Source organism: Lissotriton helveticus (assembly GCF_964261635.1).
Source record: "Lissotriton helveticus chromosome 1_1 unlocalized genomic scaffold, aLisHel1.1 SUPER_1_unloc_9, whole genome shotgun sequence".
NCBI classification, from domain to species: domain Eukaryota; kingdom Metazoa; phylum Chordata; class Amphibia; order Caudata; family Salamandridae; genus Lissotriton; species Lissotriton helveticus.
In genome coordinates, this window is record NW_027611736.1 from 2,142,050 (window position 1) to 2,162,825 (window position 20,776).

Genomic DNA, 20,776 nt, shown 5'->3' on the forward strand with positions numbered 1-20,776 from the left:
CCCTGATAACTTTTGGATTCTATCAACATGTACTCTAAACACCAGATACTAGATATGCCTGGGTACATGTCGCTCTGACACTCCAGACTTTAGTCTCCTCTTCTAGCGCAGAAGTCATAGCCCCAGTTCTTCCTGGTAACACGTCATTGCCAGTTTGCGCGCACCACTAGGTTAGAGGTCCCAGCTGCTCAGGTAGCCCCCTCCATGTTTCCGCCCCGTTTATGACATATTCTGTTACGTTTTCATCACATGTCTATGTATACGCCCTGTACACGCCTTCTTGTTACATCATTTTGCCCTTATCTTTCGCGACTGCTACGAAACCACGCCTACTGCTACGCCTACTGTATTGAATGTAATGTATTTTGTTTAAGTATATATATTGTGCACCCATATTAAAAGTTAGCGTTTTACTCCCAGATCCTGCCCCCGGCAGCTGCCATCCTATTCCCGTACAGGCTGTCCTTTATGCCTGATTAAAGCCTGTAAACTCCAGCTACCTCGAATCTTGACTCTTATTTATTGAGCTACCTGTTTATTGATTATTCTGAAAAATAGATCCGGTAATAAATTATTTATTTACCACTATACAAAAGATCAAGAAGTGATAAACCTATGCTCGACACAATCAACAATGACAGACGCAGCTCCGGACGTTCATCTATCAAAAAGACAGAGGAAAAAAATACGGAAAGCAAGAAATAAAGCTTCTAAAAGTATAAAAAAATACAAATGCATCAGATATAGTGAGATTGAACACTGGAAACAATCATGACCAAATATCATATTGTGAAGGTGAGGGTAAACAAATGTCTCCAACAAAACCCTTCTACCCTCTATTTAACCGCATGCGTGCGGGCGGAATTCCGCCCGTACGCTGGGTTTTTTAAAATCGCACTTTACGTGACGAGCTGGGCTCGTCATGAGCGTGCGAGGAGGCTACGCCATGACGAGCCCAGCTCGTCATGAGCGTCGAAGGGGTTAATAAGGATCTATCGGAGGTACAAGCAGTTATGAAAAATAAATGCCTAAACAATCAAGCTGATAGTATAAAAATGATAGAGAATGGGAAAATTCAGTCCTTTGAAATGCTGCAAGTGAAGAAAAGTAATAAACAGGTGGAAAATAAGCCATCACAATTGGAAACAAATAGAGCAAAGAGGGAGAGTATCAGAGGGGATGAAACAAATAGAGATTTGTTAAGTGGTGCAGGTAATTTTTATGCCGGAATATAAATCTAGGGGTAATAATGAAACAACTTGCAAACATCCGGACCCAACACAAGATGGCAGGATTATGCAAAGCATGTGCATCTACAGCATACATGCCTCGAACAGAGAAATAATGGCCCCAAATCCCTGCTGTGGTATCTTGTCATGTTGTGGCTGAGTGTGCCATGTGATGTGGCAGGCTATAGTGCTTGGTGTGATTTCTTCATTTTTGACAAAGTGGCGTGCTGAACGGTTAGGCAAATTTTGAATTTCTTTGTTTTTGGGATCGTGTGATATAGTGCGGTACCTACCGTATGATGTAAATAAATTACATTGCTAATATACCATAAGGATGTGGGGTGAGTGTTACTAGGGCAGAAGTCTTGCTGATTATATGCAGAATAACAGGTCTGGGAGGTCACTACTGACTAGGGCAGGTTAGCAGCTGCACAGGACTTGGGCATTAATCCTATTGAGGATAATATGTCACGGGAAACTGGTGACTGGAGCTGGCTAGCAACAACGCTAGCCTCTGGTATTCATTACAAGCAGGGTAACAATACATGTCAATATTGACTAGAACTGGTTGGCAGTAGAGGTAACCTCTGGATTTCAATATTTGCAGGATTTGCAGCAGTGGTGGCCTCTAGGAAGAAGGAATTGAGTAAGCATAACTGGATATACTGGTTTCTTTAATGCCGATAATTGTTTACACATGAATGCACTAACGTGCATTGATATATTACATTACCAAATTACAATATTCTTATATTGATTTGATGTGTCTGTTCGCCTTAATATGCCTGCAAAGTTATATGATTCTATTAGGGCCCAGAACCATTTCATTTAGTGATGTCCATCTGCACACTTTCCTGCATCTTGTAGTAAATTGAATATTGACAAACAGAAGTGTTATTTCCAGAAACAGTGAATTCTGCAGCTTGTGTGTGTATCTTTTATCTGCACCTTACGGACTCCTCACATTCCTCTCGAGAGAAGATCCTGCCTCCTACTCATTAGTGTCGTTTCAGTAACTGTTTCTATCACGTGTTCATGTTTCATTGACTTGTATTAGGAGAAAAGTGTATGAAAATACATTGTGTAGCATTAGCATTATATACTCCAACTTGCTTTAGGGTGGATGCTCTCGTCCATTGCAAAGAGAATTGTCACTTGTTAGTTTGCTTGGCCTTTTGCTATTTTTGCATTAAATGTATGATAGATGTGTTGGCCTCCCAGTGTGTTGTGTTTTATTTTACATAGCACAAGAGATGCTGAGGAAAATGACAGTCCAGTATACACATTCTTCATATAAATCAACTCACAGTATTACTGTTCTGGAGGTTCAGTCCTACAGACCTTATCTCTAACTGAACGCAGGAACCCTAGGAAGCATGTGCTTTTCAAACCAGTTGCCCTCTGATGCGGCGTCCTCGCTATTGGATAAGTCAGTATGTCCTGAATTTTAGGAGGGTTACCGTATCTAGTGCACCCTGTTAGACAGCGCTCACCTGTGGCAGTAAGATGTTAATAGGCACCTTATCACCTATGCACGGTGCAGGGCTTTGAGTTACAGAGCTCCTCACGCTGTGGAGAAGATTAGGTCACGTTTACCCATTTTCCCATAATTGGTCCTGATGAAATGCCAACAGATTGCTCCATGACTACACAAGGCATAAAAAAGGTTGACCTGAAGTATAGACCCCAGCTTACCAGCAGGTCCATAGGTGATCGACACTTTCACACAGTGATAGGGGCCATTAGTTCCTCAATTTCTCTGCCACTGTTTTTAATATCAACATGGACCAGTATGATCACATTAACTATATTGCGGCAACTGGTCGATAGTTGATCTTATATTCAGGCTTTCACCAATCTCACATTATATGACACAACATCCTCTGTCCTACTATGCTCATCCGGCATACTTAATAAAAGATCTCCGACAAAGTGCCCTCTGGTGGTGCCCGCCAGGCATTGTAGCACCGGCATGGTAAGGAGTATAGCCCAATAATGAAGCATGTCACCATCAGGTGAGTGAACGCAACTTGTCTTAAAAGCACCTGCTTCCTAGGGTGTCTGCATTCAGTTACAGATAATGACTCTGGGACTGAACCTCCGGAACAGTATACTGTGATTTGATTGTGTTTTATTTTAACAAATGTACATCGCAGATATTGGCGCTTGCTTGTTTCACAAAAATGATCGGATACCTGCCTCAGAGCGCACTTCTTACAGACGAGTATGGGGTTATCATGTTGCTGCTACAAGCTCCTTACCTGAGCGAGTTATCGGGAACGATGCAGGGGGCAGAACCAAACCAGCCACACGTGGAGATCAATGACAAATACTGAAGAATGAACAGAGCTTCCAAGCTGGTGACCGTTACTTATTTGATCCTGAAAATAAAAGACGTTTTTAGTATTCTGGTGACTCATGACCATAAAAACAAAGGTTATAAATTCCATATTATGTCAAATACTTAAAAAATGGAACTGGATGTGCTGAATCGGATGTTGCCCCAGGTCATGCGTGACACCTTCCACCACTATTGCTTATGGGACTTGTAGTTTTGTTTTTCTCATTAAAAGGATGGGTTCTAAAGTCCCAGTGTTCTAAGCGATGTTGGTCAAAATCAGAGGCCTGAGTGAGGGTGAAGCATGACACTGCTCTGTTTAGCAGTGAGATGAATGACAGTTCCCCAGCCCTTCCATTCTTTGACAGACAGAGGCTCATCAGCCGTTCATATTTGTTTGCAACGAGAAAGAAACTTTTATTGCAGCTTGTGTCAACTGAAGAGATAAAACCCCTGGGCGTGTTTAATTAACTACTGACAAACATGAACAATCAAGAACATGAGTTTCTGGAAAACTATCAAGCACCCAATCAGAATCAGCCGCACTTCACACCCAGGAATTCTTGAGGCTTTGGAGAGGGTGAATTGCACGTCGTATAAGAGGAACATTACATGACTCAAAGCTCACTTCTCATGGATGTACTTTACTGCCAGCCTCATGGCACACTTAGCCAGCTCTTCACCTCCTCCTCCTCAAACTGTTGACCAGCTATCAGGGCAAATGAGCCTGCAGTAAAGCATCGCTGGCTTGGTTCCACACCGGACCAGGCAATGTGGTCAACTCCATACTCCTCCAAGTCAGCATGCTCTCTGGTCGAGCCAGTCCTAACCCCACATGGATGTTCCCCATCACAACTATTTTAATGGTACTAAGTTATGTTTCTGCTAAATGTAGGAGTCAAAAAGTGAAAGATTTTACTAGGAAGTACTGAAAGAGAAATCATGAAGTTTTTCAATATTTCTGAGTCTGCCACAGTACACAGGAGCATTATTTCTCTACAGCAGCAAATCATGCATGTGCCCTGTAGAAAGCTTGTTCGAATGAAACATGGAATTTATTGCAGCCTACAATTCATGCAACAACATAGAGTGCAAGATAACTTGTGTTATTATTCCAGCAGAACGAAATGCCATTCCTAATGTGTACGTCATTTTAAAGACAAACCCAGAAAAATGTACGGTCAGTGTTGTTCTTCTGCCTGTTAAAAGACAATCTCCATTAATGTGTCAAATCTCCATTAATGTGTCAGTAATTAAAACACTATGAGAAACCCTACTCTATGGCAGGGTGCTGCCTGCCACTATATTGCAGGTTACTTCCAACATAATCTGATTTATACATACATACTCCAGGGTGCTGCCAGCTACCGGGTCTGCACACAGCAGTCTAGAGCCACTCAGGAAGGAGGTAAGCTCTTCATTTAATCTTAAGCCCTTAGGTTACATTCACAGCCTGATGGGTCCGGAGAACTTTATCCTCGCTCTAACTGCGCCGACGTAGCCCAACATAGTCTGTGTTGTGTGCTGGGTGATGCCTGGCATCTTATTATCGTTGGCGGATGGATGAAGCTCTGATAAGAGCTACTACAAGAGGAGCAGAGAAACAGGACCACAGATCGCCACAGAGTGATAACTGCCCAGAAGCTGAAGAAAGAACTCTGGAACAGCAAACCTCCTACACCCTGGAGATTCCCAGAGTAAGCAAATGATGGTAATGAAATGCAAATTGCAGCATTAAGGTCACTGTAACACTGGGCAGGGGACGGGAGGAAAAGAACCGGATAATGTTGAGTGGTGGCGTATTGAACTGACGTCCTCCCCCTCTCTGCCTCATTATCAGCATGACTGGAACAGGGGAGAAGCCTGTTCCTGGGAACTAGCCGACGAATTGGATGACGGCCTTTTAACTGGAAGACACACGAGTACGCAGCTCCGCCCCCTGATGACGGCGCGGGATTCCTAAGGGGTAAAAACGCGTAAGAAGATGTCCTGGCGTGTGACGTCACCGACCGAGGATCGAGAGTGGGAGAGCGGCCCGGAGGAGCAGAGAACAGAGCTTTTGCAGGCGAACCCGAGGCCGACAGAAGTGTGCCAGGAGGCCACTGGATCCGTGAATCGCCGTGCCACACTCCCGAGGGAGGAGTGTGGCTACAACAGGTACGGCAGCGTTTGGCGGGCTGGGTAGGAAGACGGGGTTCTTGTAAACCGTAGCCGCGTGTGTGCCAGAATATCTGCCCAACCGTTCTTTGTCCTCACCGTGTATATATACCCCTCCTCACCAGTAATCACGCCTCTGCACCCTCGCACGTTTAATAAAGTGTTTAGCACCTTAGCACGGGTGTCTCCTGCACTTGCCCGGTTCCCTGTGGGACAGTCCAGATAGGATGCATATCCTGACGATCTGTACCTGTTTCTTTTCCCTGGCGGAATCCAACTAGGAGTTAGGAAGAACGGAAAATCCCCTGAAGTCTGCTTCTTAGCCATCTGGAAACAAGACCATAACCAGACGCCATCATGGACCCCAGAGCTTTTCAGAGAGACACCTTGACAACCCGACATAAAAAGACGTTTTCCAAAATAAAACCTTACCTACCCCGAACTGGTCTTAGGTCTCTTCTTGATCCCACGCCACAACTGGTGTCAGAAGTGGGATATCCCCCTTCCATCCCGCAACAGAAGATGGACCAAATCATACAACACCTTATAAAGGGACAAGAAAAGTTAGAATGGGCGGTAGAAAGACAAATGACGTCGGCTCAAGCAGACAGGGAAGTTTTCAAGAACACCATTACGGCCCAAATCGAAGGCTTAAATAAGGCGGTCCAACAACCCAGTGCTTTCCCTGGTGGGGAACGAAGAGCCCCCCGACGCATCCCTCTGGAGTATCATTACAAAAATACAACGCAGGGGAGGATCCAGATGCCTTTCTGACTAACTTTAAAAGAGCAGCCCGGGCCTGTGGTTGGGCCGAAGAAAAATGGCCCTTCTTTCTGGCCCCATTGTTAACCGGGGAAGCTCAGGCTGCATACCAGGTGGCCAATGCCACAGGGAATACGCCATATCAAAAGATCAAAGAAATAATCCTGGACCACTTAGGATTAGATTCAGAGGCCTATCGTGTACGGTTCATGAAAGAAAAAGGAATTCCTGGTGAAAAACCCCAAGACTCTATATCTCCGGTTAAAAATGGCAGCCAATAAGTGGCTGAAACCCGAGAGCCGGTCCAAAGATGAGATAATGACTAGTATATACTTGGAACAGTTTCTGGAAGCGTTACCATACGGAAGCCAACGTTGGCTTAAGCAACATTCTGGCCTTACTGCCCAACAAGCCGTAGAGATGGCCACCAATTGTTCCAGAGCGCAGCCTAGGTCTCTCGCTTGGGACCAAGAAAAAACTACCAAGATGTCCGCAGTACCAAAACCCGAGAGGAAGTTCAAAGTCAGCCCAGAGCAGCCAAAAGTGAAACCCATAAGAAAGGAACCAGTTTTCAAAGGCCCCCAGTGCTTTGAGTGCGGCGAATGGGGCCATATCGCTAGACTGTGTCCCAGAAGAAAGGCCCCTGAAGAACCAATGGAGGTGGGGTACATACCTAAGGCCGTGATGTACACCGCTGAGATGGGACCATCTATGTAAGGGTAACGGTCAATCAACGACAAATAAGGGCGCTGTTGGATTCAGGATGCAGGCAGTCCGTGATCCAAAAGAAACTAGTGCTACCTCAACAGCTCACTGCAAAAGGACATTCCTATGCCCTGGTCCTAGTGGACTACACAACTAGGTTTCCGGAGGCCTTTCCCTTAAGAATCCCCAATGCTAAGAACATAGCCGAGAAATTGATAGAATTATTCTCGAGGGTGGGATTTCCAAAGGAAATCTTAACAGACCAGGGGACCCCGTTCGTCTCCAGACTGATGAAGGAAGTCTGTAAATTGCTAGATTTGTCTCACATAAAAACCTCAGCCTACCACCCCCAAACAGATGTGTTGGTAGAAAGGTACAACAGGACCTTGAAAACAACCCTAAAAAAAATGCTCTCCATTGAACACAAAGACTGGGACCAAGTCCTACCGTTAGCACTATATGTACTGAGGGCCCAGGTACAAAGTAGTTTAGGTTGCTCAGCCTTTGAACTGCTGTACGGCTGACAACCTCAGTCCCTCTTCGAAATAACGAAGGACACTTGGGAACAAGAGAAACACCACGAACAGAAAACCCTACTAGAGTATACTCAACAGCTGTAGTCCTAGCTCAGCAAACTGAGAGATTTGGCATACTCTTCCTTAGAAAATAGCCAGAACAGGCAAAAGAAATATTATGACAAAGGCAAGAAATGGAGAACCCTAGAAAAGGGAGACTGGGTTTTAGTGTTGTTACCCTCCTCCACTAATAAATTCAGGAGTCAATGGCTGGGTCCCTATCCCATAGTAGACACCATAGGGAGAACCACTTACAGGGTCCAGATCTCCCCTTCCAGGAGGCAGACCTTTCACATCAATCTATTAAAAAAATGGATCGGTCCGATACTCAAGGTAGCTCAATTCGGAATCCCTACTGGGTCAGAGCAGAGCACCTTAGAACAACTGCCTGTTAATGAAGAACTTAAATACGCCTAGAAAACTGAGCTCCAAAACACCTTACATCCCTTCTCTCCAATGTTTTCGGACCTGCCAGGATGAACACTTTTGATAGAGCACAAAATAGAAACAGAACCAGAGAAATGTGTTAAACAAAAACCCTACAGGGTGCCGGCAGCATGACGACAGGATATAAAAAGGGAAGTACAGGACATGCTCAAGTTGGGGGTTATCGTCCATCTAGAAGTAACTGGTCGTCCCCTATTGTAATGATTCCTAAACCGGACGGGACGACACGGTTCTGTATGGACATTAGAGCTTTAAATAACATCTCCTCCTCTGATGCCTATCCCATTCCCCGGGTAGATGATTTAATAGAAAGGATAGGCGAAGCCAAGTTTATTACCATGCTAGACTTCACTAAGGGGTACTGGCAGGTACTCCTTAGGGAAGAAAATAAACGAAAGACTGCCTTTGCAACAGAGGAGGGCCTATATGAGTTCAATGTCTTGCCCGTTGGGCTCCATGGGGCGCCTGCGACCTTCCAGAGGTTGATGAATACCATCCTACACCCCTTTTCCTCCTTCTGTTCCGTCTATCTTGACGACATTGTAATTTTCAGCAATACCTGGTCAGACCACTTAACACACTTAACAGCTATTCTGGAAGCCCTACACAAGGCAGGGTTACACATTACCTCAAAAAAATCTAGAGCGGCATACTCCAAGGTTAAATACCTGGGGTATATGTTGGGGGAAGGTGTTATAGCCCCTCAAGAGGAAAAAGTAAAAGCCATCATGTATACTACCTTCCCCAAAACAAAGAGAGAGATACGAGCCTTTCTAGGCCTTATAGGCTATTACAGGAGATTTATAGACAACTTTGCGGTGACAGCAGCTCCGCTCACAGACCTTTTAAGAAAGGATATTAAACCCTCTTCCATTCTAAATACTTCGGAGGAGGCTAAACAAGCCTTTAAGACCCTTACAGTGGCCATCACTACAAGCCCAATTTTGATACCTTCCAACTTCAGTAAACCTTTCTCTTTAGCCATGGATGCTTCGGACATGGGCTTAGGAGCTGTATTGTCCCAAATAGGAGAGGACGGATTAGAACATCCGATCCTCTACATTAGCCGGAAACTACATCCTAGGGAGTGCAAATATCCCACGATCGAAAGAGAATGCCTGGCGATAAGGTGGGCGGTGGAGAAATTAAAGTACTACCTAGAAGGCAAGCCTTTTGTACTTTATACAGATCACGCCCTGCTACAATGGATGAATAGGACCAAAGCCCATAACCCTAGAGTACTCAGGTGGTTCCTTTTTCTACAACCTTTTTCTTTTTCAATACAACATCGAAAGGGCACTGAGAATGGAAACGCTGATTTCCTATCCAGACAATTCATTCTTCCCAATCGGCAGAAACCAGGGGGGGAGGAACGTAACACTGGGCAGGGGACGGGAGATAAATAACCGGATAATGTTGAGTGGTGGCGTAGTGAACTGGAGTCCTCCCGCTCTCTGCCTCATTATCAGCATAGCTGGAACAGGGGAGAAGACTGTTCCTGGGAACTAGCCGACGAATTGGATGACGGCCCCTTTAACTGGAAGACACACGAGTACGCAGCTCCGGCCCCTGATGACGACGCGGGATTCCTAGTGGGTAAAAACGCGGAATAAGATGTCCTGGCGTGTGAGGTCACCGACCGAGGATCGAGAGTGGGAGAGCGGCCCGGAGGAGCAGAGAACAGAGCTTTTGGAGGCGAACTCGAGGACGACAGGAGTAAGCCAAGAGGCCACCGAATCCGTGGAAGACGGGGTTCTTGTAAACCGTAGCCGCGTGTGTGCCACAATATATGCCCAACCTTTCTTTGTCCTCACCGTGTAAATATACCCCGTCTCACCAGTAATCACGCCTCTGCACCCTCGCACATTTAATAAAGTGTTTAGCACCTTAGCACGGGTGTCCCCTGCACTTGCCCGGTTCCCTGTGGGAGAGTCCAGATAGAGTACATATCCTGACGACCTGTACCTTTTTCTTTTCCCTGGCGGAGTCCAACGAGGAGTTAGGAAAACGGAAAATCCCCTGAAGTCTGCTTCTTAACCATCTGGAAACAAGACCATAACCAGACGCCATCACGGACCCCAGAGCTTTTCAGAGAGACACCTTGACAACCTGACATAAAAAGACGTTTTCCAAAATAAAACCTTACCTACCCCGAACTGGTCTTAGGTCTCTTCTTGATCCCACGCCACAGTCACACACTACAACATCTTTCCCTTTAGACCGAAGATAACAGCCTACAATAAAAAACTAACCAAAAAGCAACAAAACTAGAATATGCATTTCCAAAAGCTGCAAAAGAGAAACTGTTAATACAAATGAACAATATTAAACTTTGTTGGTACCTTAGTAATGTGCTTACTTCTGGGCTTCACTCCATCTGCAGCAATAACGCTCTGAAAGGAGAAATTACTGCTGGGAGTCTCAGAGTCTTCAGTATTACTGGTCTCAGTCACGAAGACTGTGGTGTCGGAAGATAACTTTCTCTTATTTGGCTTCATAGCCATCGCTATTAGCAGACAGGCCACTGTCAGCAGCATCATAACTTCAGGCAGACCAGCAAAGCGGATCTCACCACTCACATTGGGTGAACAGACTCGCCTCTGCTACATACATCCACTCTGTTCTTAAATTTGCTTGGGGCTGCCAAAATGCAAAGAGCTGCAATATATTCGCAACACTTTCCTGACTACCTTGTTTTAAACAGTTGTGACATTCAAGAGTGATTCTTGGTTCATCTCCAAGCTGAATTTTTTTAGAGATTCTATTGCCACACAATACTATTCCCATATTCCAGTTTGTCCACAGGGTGCTTCAAGCCTGGTAGGTTGTCTCCTGCCTGTTTTGCAGATAATTTCAGATAGTTTCTGTAAGAAACTGAATTATTATTTACGGTAGATGAGGAACAATCACAACCGTTGTCAGAATGAACTTTCAAAGCCATTCAATTAACCTAGGATCAACCCCCTGGTACCTTAGCACGGAACAGGCAGGCTTAACTTAAGGTAATATGTCAAATATTTATGCAGAAACCAAAAAAGTCAAAGTCAAAATGCAAAACAATAAAAAAAAAAAATATACAATAAAAAAAGTAAAATGTATTGAACAAAATGACACTAAAATGACAAAATCCAATAAGGGGAATGAGATATGAACTGTAACGCTGTAAGAATCACACGGTGCCAATGGATGAGGGGCCCGGGAATGGATTAGTCTCTCAGTAGCGGACTGCCAAGTCTGAGTGAACTTGTACTCCCAGTTCAGCAGGAAGTCACTATACCGGAGAAAGGGCTTTAAGTGGAATGAAAAACCTTGTGATGGCTCCCAGAGGGACGTGGTCGATGTAATGAAGGGCGTGGCTTAAAAACCCAAACTGAAAATACATGCTCGGCATAGTGTGTCGCCCCACTGGTATTTTGCTGCTTCGCCATTCCATCCATTTATAACAAGTAACATTACATCTACTACAAGCCAGGACTATTGGCTTTGTCAGTTGCATAAGATAAATAAATATGCAACAGCGATGGCTTCAAAGCTTGAGTGGGGCTGCTAAGGGTGAGAGGATGCTGCGAGAGATGAGAGAACTGTAGCTGGTGTGAGAGCGGCGCTGCAAGGGTGTAGTGGGTGCTGCGAGGGTGTGATGGGCGCTGCGGGTGTGATGGGTGCTGCGAGGATGTGAGAGGCGCTGTGGGGTGGTGAGAGGACGCTGTGAGGGGTGCTGCTGGGGATGAGAGTGGCGCTACTAAGGGTGAGAGCGGCGCTGCAAGGGTGTAGTGGGTGCTGCGAGGGTGTGATGGGCGCTGCGGGTGTGATGGGTGCTGCGAGGATGTGAGAGGCGCTATGGGGTGGTGAGAGGACGCTGTGAGGGGTGCTGCTGGGGATGAGATTGGCACTACTAAGGGTGAGAGGGGCTCTGCTAGAGGTGAGAAAGAACTCCAGGTGGTGTGAAAGCTGCACTGCTTGAGCGAGAGAGGGCCTGGTGGGGGTAACAGATGTGCTGAAGAGGGAGCGAAAGGGCACTGTAGTAGACAAGCAGTAATTCGGGGGTTAGAAGGGTAACACAGGGGACGGGGACGGGGGCTGCAGAAGGCAAGGGATGCCCTGCAAGGGGGGAGAGGGGACATTGCTGGTGGGAGAAGGACAATGACGTGTACCTGGGAGCTGTGCACGAGAGGGGATCGCTGCAGACTTCATCGAGGGCATTGAAGAGGTTAGGCTGGGGGCACTACCACAGTGAGGAGTGCCATGGCAGTGGCTAACAACAACAAAAGGATGGAGCAGATAGTGTGATAAGTGTGTAAACGGGCGCCCTCTGGTGTGAGATTGGATGCCCCACGGAGGGAGGCCGATCAGCGCGTCACTGGTTGAAGGTGTAACTCGGGGAGTGATCAGAGGTGCCGTCTGGTAGTGAGCCGTCACAGTGAGATCTTGAAAGAAGTGAGTTTGTATGGGAGGGGAAGTCCCTGTCTACCGGGACTGTGTGTGTACGCGTGTGGTTGAGGAGTGAATAGGGCGCACACTGCAAGAAGTCACTGTGGAGAGAGTGGATGTGTGCACGGGTGATAGTGAGTGTATGGAATCACCGAGTGAAGGTTGCATCCGTGCAGGTGGTGAGGAAGCAAGGAGAGGGTGAACCAGTGTGTGTAATGACTGTCTGCTGGAGGGCTGTGTGCAGCGATGAAGGGCTGCTCGTTGAAGGTGTGTGAAGCGTGATTGTGAGGGGACTGTGAGTGCAGGTAGTGTCTGAGAACAACTGTCTGCCAGCAGTGCGTGATACGTCACCGATGCCCTGAAAACGCGCTGGCGGTATATATATCGCTGTGACACCCCTCATGGAAAGTGCGTGCAAGGCGTGTGTCTTCAGAGAAATGTGTGCAGACGTTATATCAGAGGGAGTGTGTCAGAGAGATTGTGCATAGAGAGGCTTCTTGCAGAAAGTCACTACAACAAAGTGTGTGCAGGGGGAGTGCGTGTATGGGGGTCACCAGTTAGGAAGTCACCACAGCCGATTAGGAAGTCACTGCTACAAAAGTGTGTGGGAGAGTGCGTGCAGGGTGAGTGCGTGCATGGTGAATACCAGCTAGGAAGTCACCGCAAGGAAAGTGTGTGCAAGGTAAGTGCGTGCATGGGGGGTCACTGGCTAGGAAGTTATTGCAACAAAAGTTTTTGCAGGGTGAAGGTATGCATGGGGGTCACCAGCTAGGAAGTCGCTTTAAGGAAAGTGTTTGCAGGGTGAGTGCATGAATGCGGGTCACCAGCTAGGAAGTCGCTTTAAGGAAAGTGTGTGCAGGATGAGTGCATGCATGGGGGTGTTACTGACTTGAAAGTTATGTGGCCTACACTGTCATCCACTCGAAAGGGTGCTCTGATCTGTATTATTATATGTGTGGTATACGAGGCTCTTTTGTCCACCACCACCACCAAGTCCACCACCACCACATCCACCACCACTACATCCACCACCACAATGTCCACCACATCCACCAATACCACCATGTCTACCACCACCATGTCCATCACCACCACCACGGCCACCACCACATCCACCACCACCACATCTACGTCCACCACCACGTCCACCCCCATATCCACCACCGCATCCACCACCACATCCATCACCACCACGTCCACATCGTCCACCCCCACCATGTCCACCACCACCACGTCCACCACCACCACCACATCTACCACCACCACGTCCACCACCACCATGTCCACCACCACCATGTCCACCACATCCACCACCACGTCCACCACAACCACTAACATTACCACGTCCACCACCATCACGTCCACCACCATAACATCCACCACCACCACATCCACCACCACGTCCACAACAACCACATCCACCACCACCACATCCACCACCACCACGTCCACCACCACCATGTCCACCACCACCACCACGTTCACCACGAGGCCACCACCACGTCTACCACCACCACGACCATCACCACCACATCCACCATGTCCACCACCAGTTCCACCACCACGTCCACCCCCACATCCACCACCACGCCACCGCCACTACGCCCACCACTGCGTCCTCCACCACTGTGTCCAACACCACCGCGTCCATCACCACCTCGTCAATCACCACCACGTCCACCACCACCATGTCCACCACAATGTCCACCACCACCCCCACAACCAGCATATCCACCACCACCACGTCCACCACCACCAAGTCTACCACCACCACCAAGTCTACCACCACCACTATGTCCACCACCACATCCACCACCACCACCATGTCCACCACCACCGCATCCACCACCACCATGTCCACCACCTTAATTTCCTATGCAATGAATAACGTTAAAAGATTTTTCAGTGGCGCATCTGCAGAAACGTCCTCTTCCTGTTGGAAATTAAGAGGAACTTAACCCCTCACCCAAACAATACATTTACGAAAAAAAATGGACTGAATGAGAGCCGTGGCCTGCGGCCTTGGTGCTACAGTAATATTACACCTGGAGGCGAAGAAACCAAGCGCGTAGAAGCCCTGAGAGCACGGCCGCCACGCCGCAGATGCACGCACCGCGGCGGCCATCTGTTGGTTCTGCCCCGGTAGCTCGCGTGGTTTAATGTAACAGGCCATTGGCTTTGAATAGTTCCCACGGGCTTCCCAGGGGTGGGATACATTTACAGGGGCAGATTTAATCTTCCATGAAAAAACAGTGGGATGCCAGTGGAGCATGGGACAAAGAGGCGTGAGTGGTTTATAGCCACTGCCAAAAGGACCACTGGACATAACTTCTTCAAACAGTATATGTCCATCTTCACCATTGACCCAGTAATGCACACCAGAACCGGAGTCCTCAAGGACAACTGTGGCAATCAAACCACACACACAGGTATCTAGGTAATCCATAGGATTGCTTCTGTTGTGGGGTGGGAAGTGGGAATTCCATAAATCTATTGCCATTTGAATATAATTAAAATGGGGACTTTACTGTAAGGAAAATAGTACTTCAAGGAAGTAAGCAGCCACTAAGGCATTTATGCCACACACATGTTTATTTGTTGACAGGAAAATACACTATGCAAAATGTTTCAGTGACTGACAGCTTTTGGTTAAACCTATCTTTTTTTAACAACACTACTGGGTTCTGGCTCCCAAGCAGTAAGGCCAAGCCTTTGAAATCAATATAACCACAACAATTGCCAATACTACGACCTGTTGTTTCTAATCCTAATTGCCTACCACTGATTGAGAAAAAACAAAAAGGGAGGTGCAGGGACTCTTATTTGGTCCGATTAAATCATGGATTTTTTATTCAAATTATTTCATTTTAAAGAAAAATATTTTTCAATTTTTGTTTTTTTGAAAGCGGCGATCCAACAATTAAATTTTTTTGTGAAAAAATACAAATCCAAACAAAGGTGACTTATAGAACATTCTCCTGTGTGTTCTTCCTAACATTCCTACCCACTCTACACATTCATCCTACACTACAACACTATATTTACAGTGATTGAAACTTTTTACATATACACATTACTTCTTTTTTGCCATAAAGATAAACATTTCTGGTAAGTTCTCCTTTTTAAAAAAAATGTAATCAAAAACAAGCGATACTGTTTTTTGCAGAGCTTTTATGGCAGGAAAACAGGGGGGTCTACGCGTTTCGAACTCTAACAATTTTGAGAGTTCTCATCAGGACCACAAAAAAAGAACGAGCTGTGGGAAAAAGATGGAAAATAACCTAATTAGTCTCTTTCTTTTTTGGTTTGCCTTCTCCCCTCTAGCAAAAAAACTAACGCCTCTCTTACCTCCAACTTGTTTGGGACACCAGGCTCATTCGGTCGTCAAATGCTGAAAAAATCAATAGAAGCACCACTTGTTACCCTTTGCCAGGACCTTGCTACGCTCAAATTCTAACCATATAATAGACAGAACGAAATGTTTCACCATCATCCAATACGCTCTTCACTGTGATGTCAACCAACATTCAATTATTCAAACACTTACATTTTAAACTTTTAAACACTGGGGTTCGGACTTGTCAGGGTTTTTTTTCGGCTTGCGGTGGGGATTTCACGCTGAGTTTGCTCTAAAGGGTTGAATTTAAAGAGACGGTTTTACCACTGGGCTGTTTTAGTCCACGGAGAAAGATTCAAGGGATTGGGAATCCACTTACTTAAAATATTCCTTGGATATCAATTATCATGGGTCGTTTGGTCCCTCGCCTTGGTGCGCGCTGAAACAGAGGGGGGAGAGAGACAGGTTTCGCAGTTTTAGCGTTTTTTTCTTCTTTTTTGCACGCATTCGCGTCTTGCACTCAGGCAGAGCTTAAGTTGTGTCTTACCTGTCAGCGCGACCGGGACCGGTGACTTTTGCCCGTCTGCCTCGGAAGACTTCTGTTTACAGTGTCTTCGGTAACCGCGTCTTGTGATCTTCCTGATTTTTAGGTTTCCTGTTCTCGTAAGGAGTCTGGGAGTTGTAGTCTAGACCCCAGGTTGATGGGGGATGTTGTTTTTGAATGCCTCCTTACTTCCTAGGAGATTCGTTTACTTCGGATTTTCAAGTCTGAGCCCTGGTGTTTCTGGGGGATGTGATTTTAAAAATGGCGAAATACTCACGTTCTGGGTTTTTCAGAATGTGTGTGTTTCCTTTTCGGCGTTTATAGCATAGAACCGGTTTATTTTGGATTGGCCAACCTATTGGGTCTAGGAGTTCCGGAGAACCCCGTAGTTTATGGATGTGGATTGTGCTGAAAACATTCTCACTTCCTGCGATATTTCGAATTTTGACATAAAAGGACTTTTAGGCCGGTGCCACGCATTCTAGTGATGGGTCAGCCTGTTGGGTCCCAAATTTCAATTTGATATTTTGTGGGGCACTAGCTTAGATTATAAATTTCAGACAGTTCGTTGAGGCCATCTGTTGCGGTGTTAAATTTAACAATAAGCATTGCCTCCCTTCTTGACAATTTTTGATCCAGATCACCTCCCCTTTGATCTTTTTCCACTTTGGATATGACTGTCCACGATAAATCAGATTCTTTGTGGTTTTTTAAACGCCAATGGTTCACCAGTGGTGCTGTATGGACATTATTTCTGATTCTTGACTTGTGCTGGGTGATGCGTGCCCTCACTTCCTGGTTGGTTTTACCTATGTATAACATTTTGCACGGGCATAAAATCCCGTAGATAACATATCTTGATTTACAATTTGTAAATGTATTGTGTTTCCAGTAGATATTTTTATGTTCGAAGATGTTTCCTTCCTTCGTTGAGGGGCAGCATATACAAGTTCCACATTTCCGATGTCCTTGGATTGGCGGGAGTCCAGCAAATGATCTCACTGTTAGTGTGCTAGTCTGTGGCAGTGCAGCTCTAACCAGATGGTTGGCTACACTTGATTCTTTTTTAAATGCAAAGAGGGGGGGTTCTTTCAATGAGTTATCCAGATTTTTGACCAGATGCCAGTTCTACATGATCACCTTTTTCAGCATATTCGAGTTTGGGCTGAATGTGGAAACGCAGACAATCCTTTCAGATTCCTTTGTGGGTTTTTGTTCCAGAAGGCATTCCCTTGGAGTCCACCACACCCTTTTCATGGCCCTTTTCAAAAGTTTTTTTGGGTAGCCCCGTTGTTGCAGATTTTTTGTCAGTTGTTCCGCGTGGAGAAAATATTCGTCTTTAAAGTGACAATTCCGTCTAATCCTCAGGTATTGTCCTATTGGAAGGTTTTCTTTGAGGCTTCTGGGATGGTTGCTTGTGAAGTGCAGCGCTTTGTTCCGGTCTGTTTTCTTTTTGAATAAGGTTGTCACCAGGCCCCCGTCTGCCGGGTAAACCTCCACATCCAAAAATGGCATTCGTTTTTTTGAGTAGTTCAATGTGAACTTTATTTGTTCCGTACGGTTGTTTAGCCATTGGTGAAACGAAATCAGATCCTGTTCTGAGCCTGTCCATATTAGGAAAACGTCGTCGATGAGGCGACTCCAATTTTTTACAAATTGACCATAGGGATTATTCTGATGGATAAATTTCTCCTCATATTTGGCCATGAATAGAATGGCCAATTCTGGGGCAAAAGGGCAGCCCATAGCTACTCCTCCTATTTGGAAGTAGAATGATCCATTGAAATTGAAATAGTTCTTTTTGAGGGCGAATTTTGCCAATTTGATTATGAACTCCGTTGGGACTTTTGTTGGCTTTGCCCGTGTTTCCAAATAGGTTTCGATCACTTTTAGGCCCTCGTCCTGTGGTATTTTGGTATAAAGGGATACCACATCTAGGGATACTAGAAAATGTGAATCTTCCTCAAACTCCTGTGTAGAGATTTTATTAATAAAATCTGTGGTGTCTCTGAGGTAGGATCCAACTTCTGGTAAGAATGGCTTCAAAAAGAAATCCACAAATTTGGAGATCGGCTCCATTAATGATTCACAGCCGGACACTATGGGGCGTCCAGGGGGCATCTTTTCATCCTTATGTACTTTAGGCAGTACATAGAATAGGGGGGGACGGGGGCATTTGATCTTCATATACTCGTATTCTTTCTTGCCGATGTAACCTTCCTCCATTGCCTCATCTAAAATGCTGAAAAGTTCATTCTTTAATTCATTCAGAGGGTCTTTGTTTATTTATTTGTAGCATGTTACGTCTTGTAGTTGTCTTTCTACCTCTATTACATATTTTTCTTTGTCCCAAATTACTATTGAGCCTCCCTTGTCTGCTTGTTTTATGACAACGGACGTGTCCTTTTTTAGATTGTTTAGAGCCTCTGATTCTGGTTTTGTGGTGTTATATTTAATCCACCGTTTTTTCTTTTCCATCTCATTCACAGCTGATAGAATAGTTTTTTCAAAGATGGTCACTTCTTTCGGAATTTTATTTGCTGGGGGACAGAAGGTGGATTTCTTTCTAAGTCCTGTTGTCTCTATGGGGCTCTCCATGGGATTTAAGTTGAAAAAAGTTTTTAATCTGATTTTCCTACAGAATTCAATCACTTCTGTTTTCATTTTGATGAAATCTGTATGTTTAGAGGGGACGAATCTGAGAGATTAAACAATGGTGATACTGTTAGTTCTTGTAATTGTGGCGCCGAGTAGACATTCCCATGGTTGATTGAACCTTGTCCGGTCTACTCGGCGCCACAATTACAAGAACTAACAGTATCACCATTGTTTAATCTCTCAGATAAAATTCTGACTACAGAGGAAAAAAGCATCTTGTCTAAAGGGTTGACCTTCGTCCCCTCTAAACATACAGATTTCATCAAAATGAAAACAGAAGTGATTGAATTCTGTAGGAAAATCAGATTAAAAACTTTTTTCAACTTAAATCCCATGGAGAGCCCCATAGAGACAACAGGACTTAGAAAGAAATCCACCTTCTGTCCCCCAGCAAATAAAATTCCGAAAGAAGTGACCATCTTTGAAAAAACTATTCTATCAGCTGTGAATGAGATCGAAAAGAAAAAACGGTGGATTAAATATAACATCACAAAACCAGAATCAGAGGCTCTAAACAATCTAAAAAAGGACACGTCCGTTGTCATAAAACAAGCAGACAAGGGAGGCTCAATAGTAATTTGGGACAAAGAAAAATATGTAATAGAGGTAGAAAGACAACTACAAGACGTAACATGCTACAAATAAATAAACAAAGACCCTCTGAATGAATTAAAGAATGAACTTTTCAGCATTTTAGATGAGGCAATGGAGGAAGGTTACATCGGCAAGAAAGAATACGAGTATATGAAGATCAAATGCCCCCGTACCCCCCTATTCTATGTACTGCCTAAAGTACATAAGGATGAAAAGATGCCCCCTGGACGCCCCATAGTATCCGGCAGTGAATCATTAATGGAGCCGATCTCCAAATTTGTGGATTTCTTTTTGAAGCCATTCTTACCAGAAGTTGGATCCTACCTCAGAGACACCACAGATTTTATTAATAAAATCTCTACACAGGAGTTTGAGGAAGATTCACATTTTCTAGTATCCCTAGATGTGGTATCCCTTTATACCAAAATACCACAGGACGAGGGCCTAAAAGTGATCGAAACCTATTTGGAAACACGGGCAAAGCCAACAAAAGTCCCAACGGAGTTCATAATCAAATTGGCAAAATTCACCCTCAAAAAGAACTATTTCAATTTCAATGGATCATTCTACTTCCCAATAGGAGGAGTAGCGATGGGCTGCCCTTTTGCCCCAGAATTGGCCATTCTATTCATGGCCAAATATGAGGAGAAATTTATCCATCAGAATAATCCCTATGGTCAATTTGTAAAAAATTGGAGTCGCTTCATCGACGACGTTTTCCTAATATGGACAGGCTCAGAACAGGATCTGATTTCTTTTCACCAATGGCTAAACAACCGTACGGAACAAATAAAAAAACGAATGCCATTTTTGGATGTGGAGGTTTACCCGGCAGACGGGGGCCTGGTGACAACCTTATTCAAAAAGAAAACAGACCGGAACAAAGCACTGCACTTCACAAGCAACCATCCCAGAAGCCTCAAAGAAAACCTTCCAACAGGACAATACCTGAGGATTAGACGGAATTGTCACTTTAAAGACGAATATTTTCTCCACGCGGAA

At 45.2% G+C, this 20,776-nt stretch overlaps 1 long non-coding RNA gene across 1 annotated transcript in view; it reads right to left on the reverse strand.

Annotated features, from left to right (window-relative positions):
- LOC144806615 (uncharacterized) overlaps positions 1-20,776 on the reverse strand; it is a 32,676-nt gene that overhangs the window by 5,526 nt on the left and 6,374 nt on the right. The window contains exon 2 of the long non-coding RNA XR_013605852.1: positions 3,491-3,610. This is a non-coding gene — a long non-coding RNA (uncharacterized LOC144806615). The remainder of the gene's footprint in view (positions 1-3,490; positions 3,611-20,776) is intronic.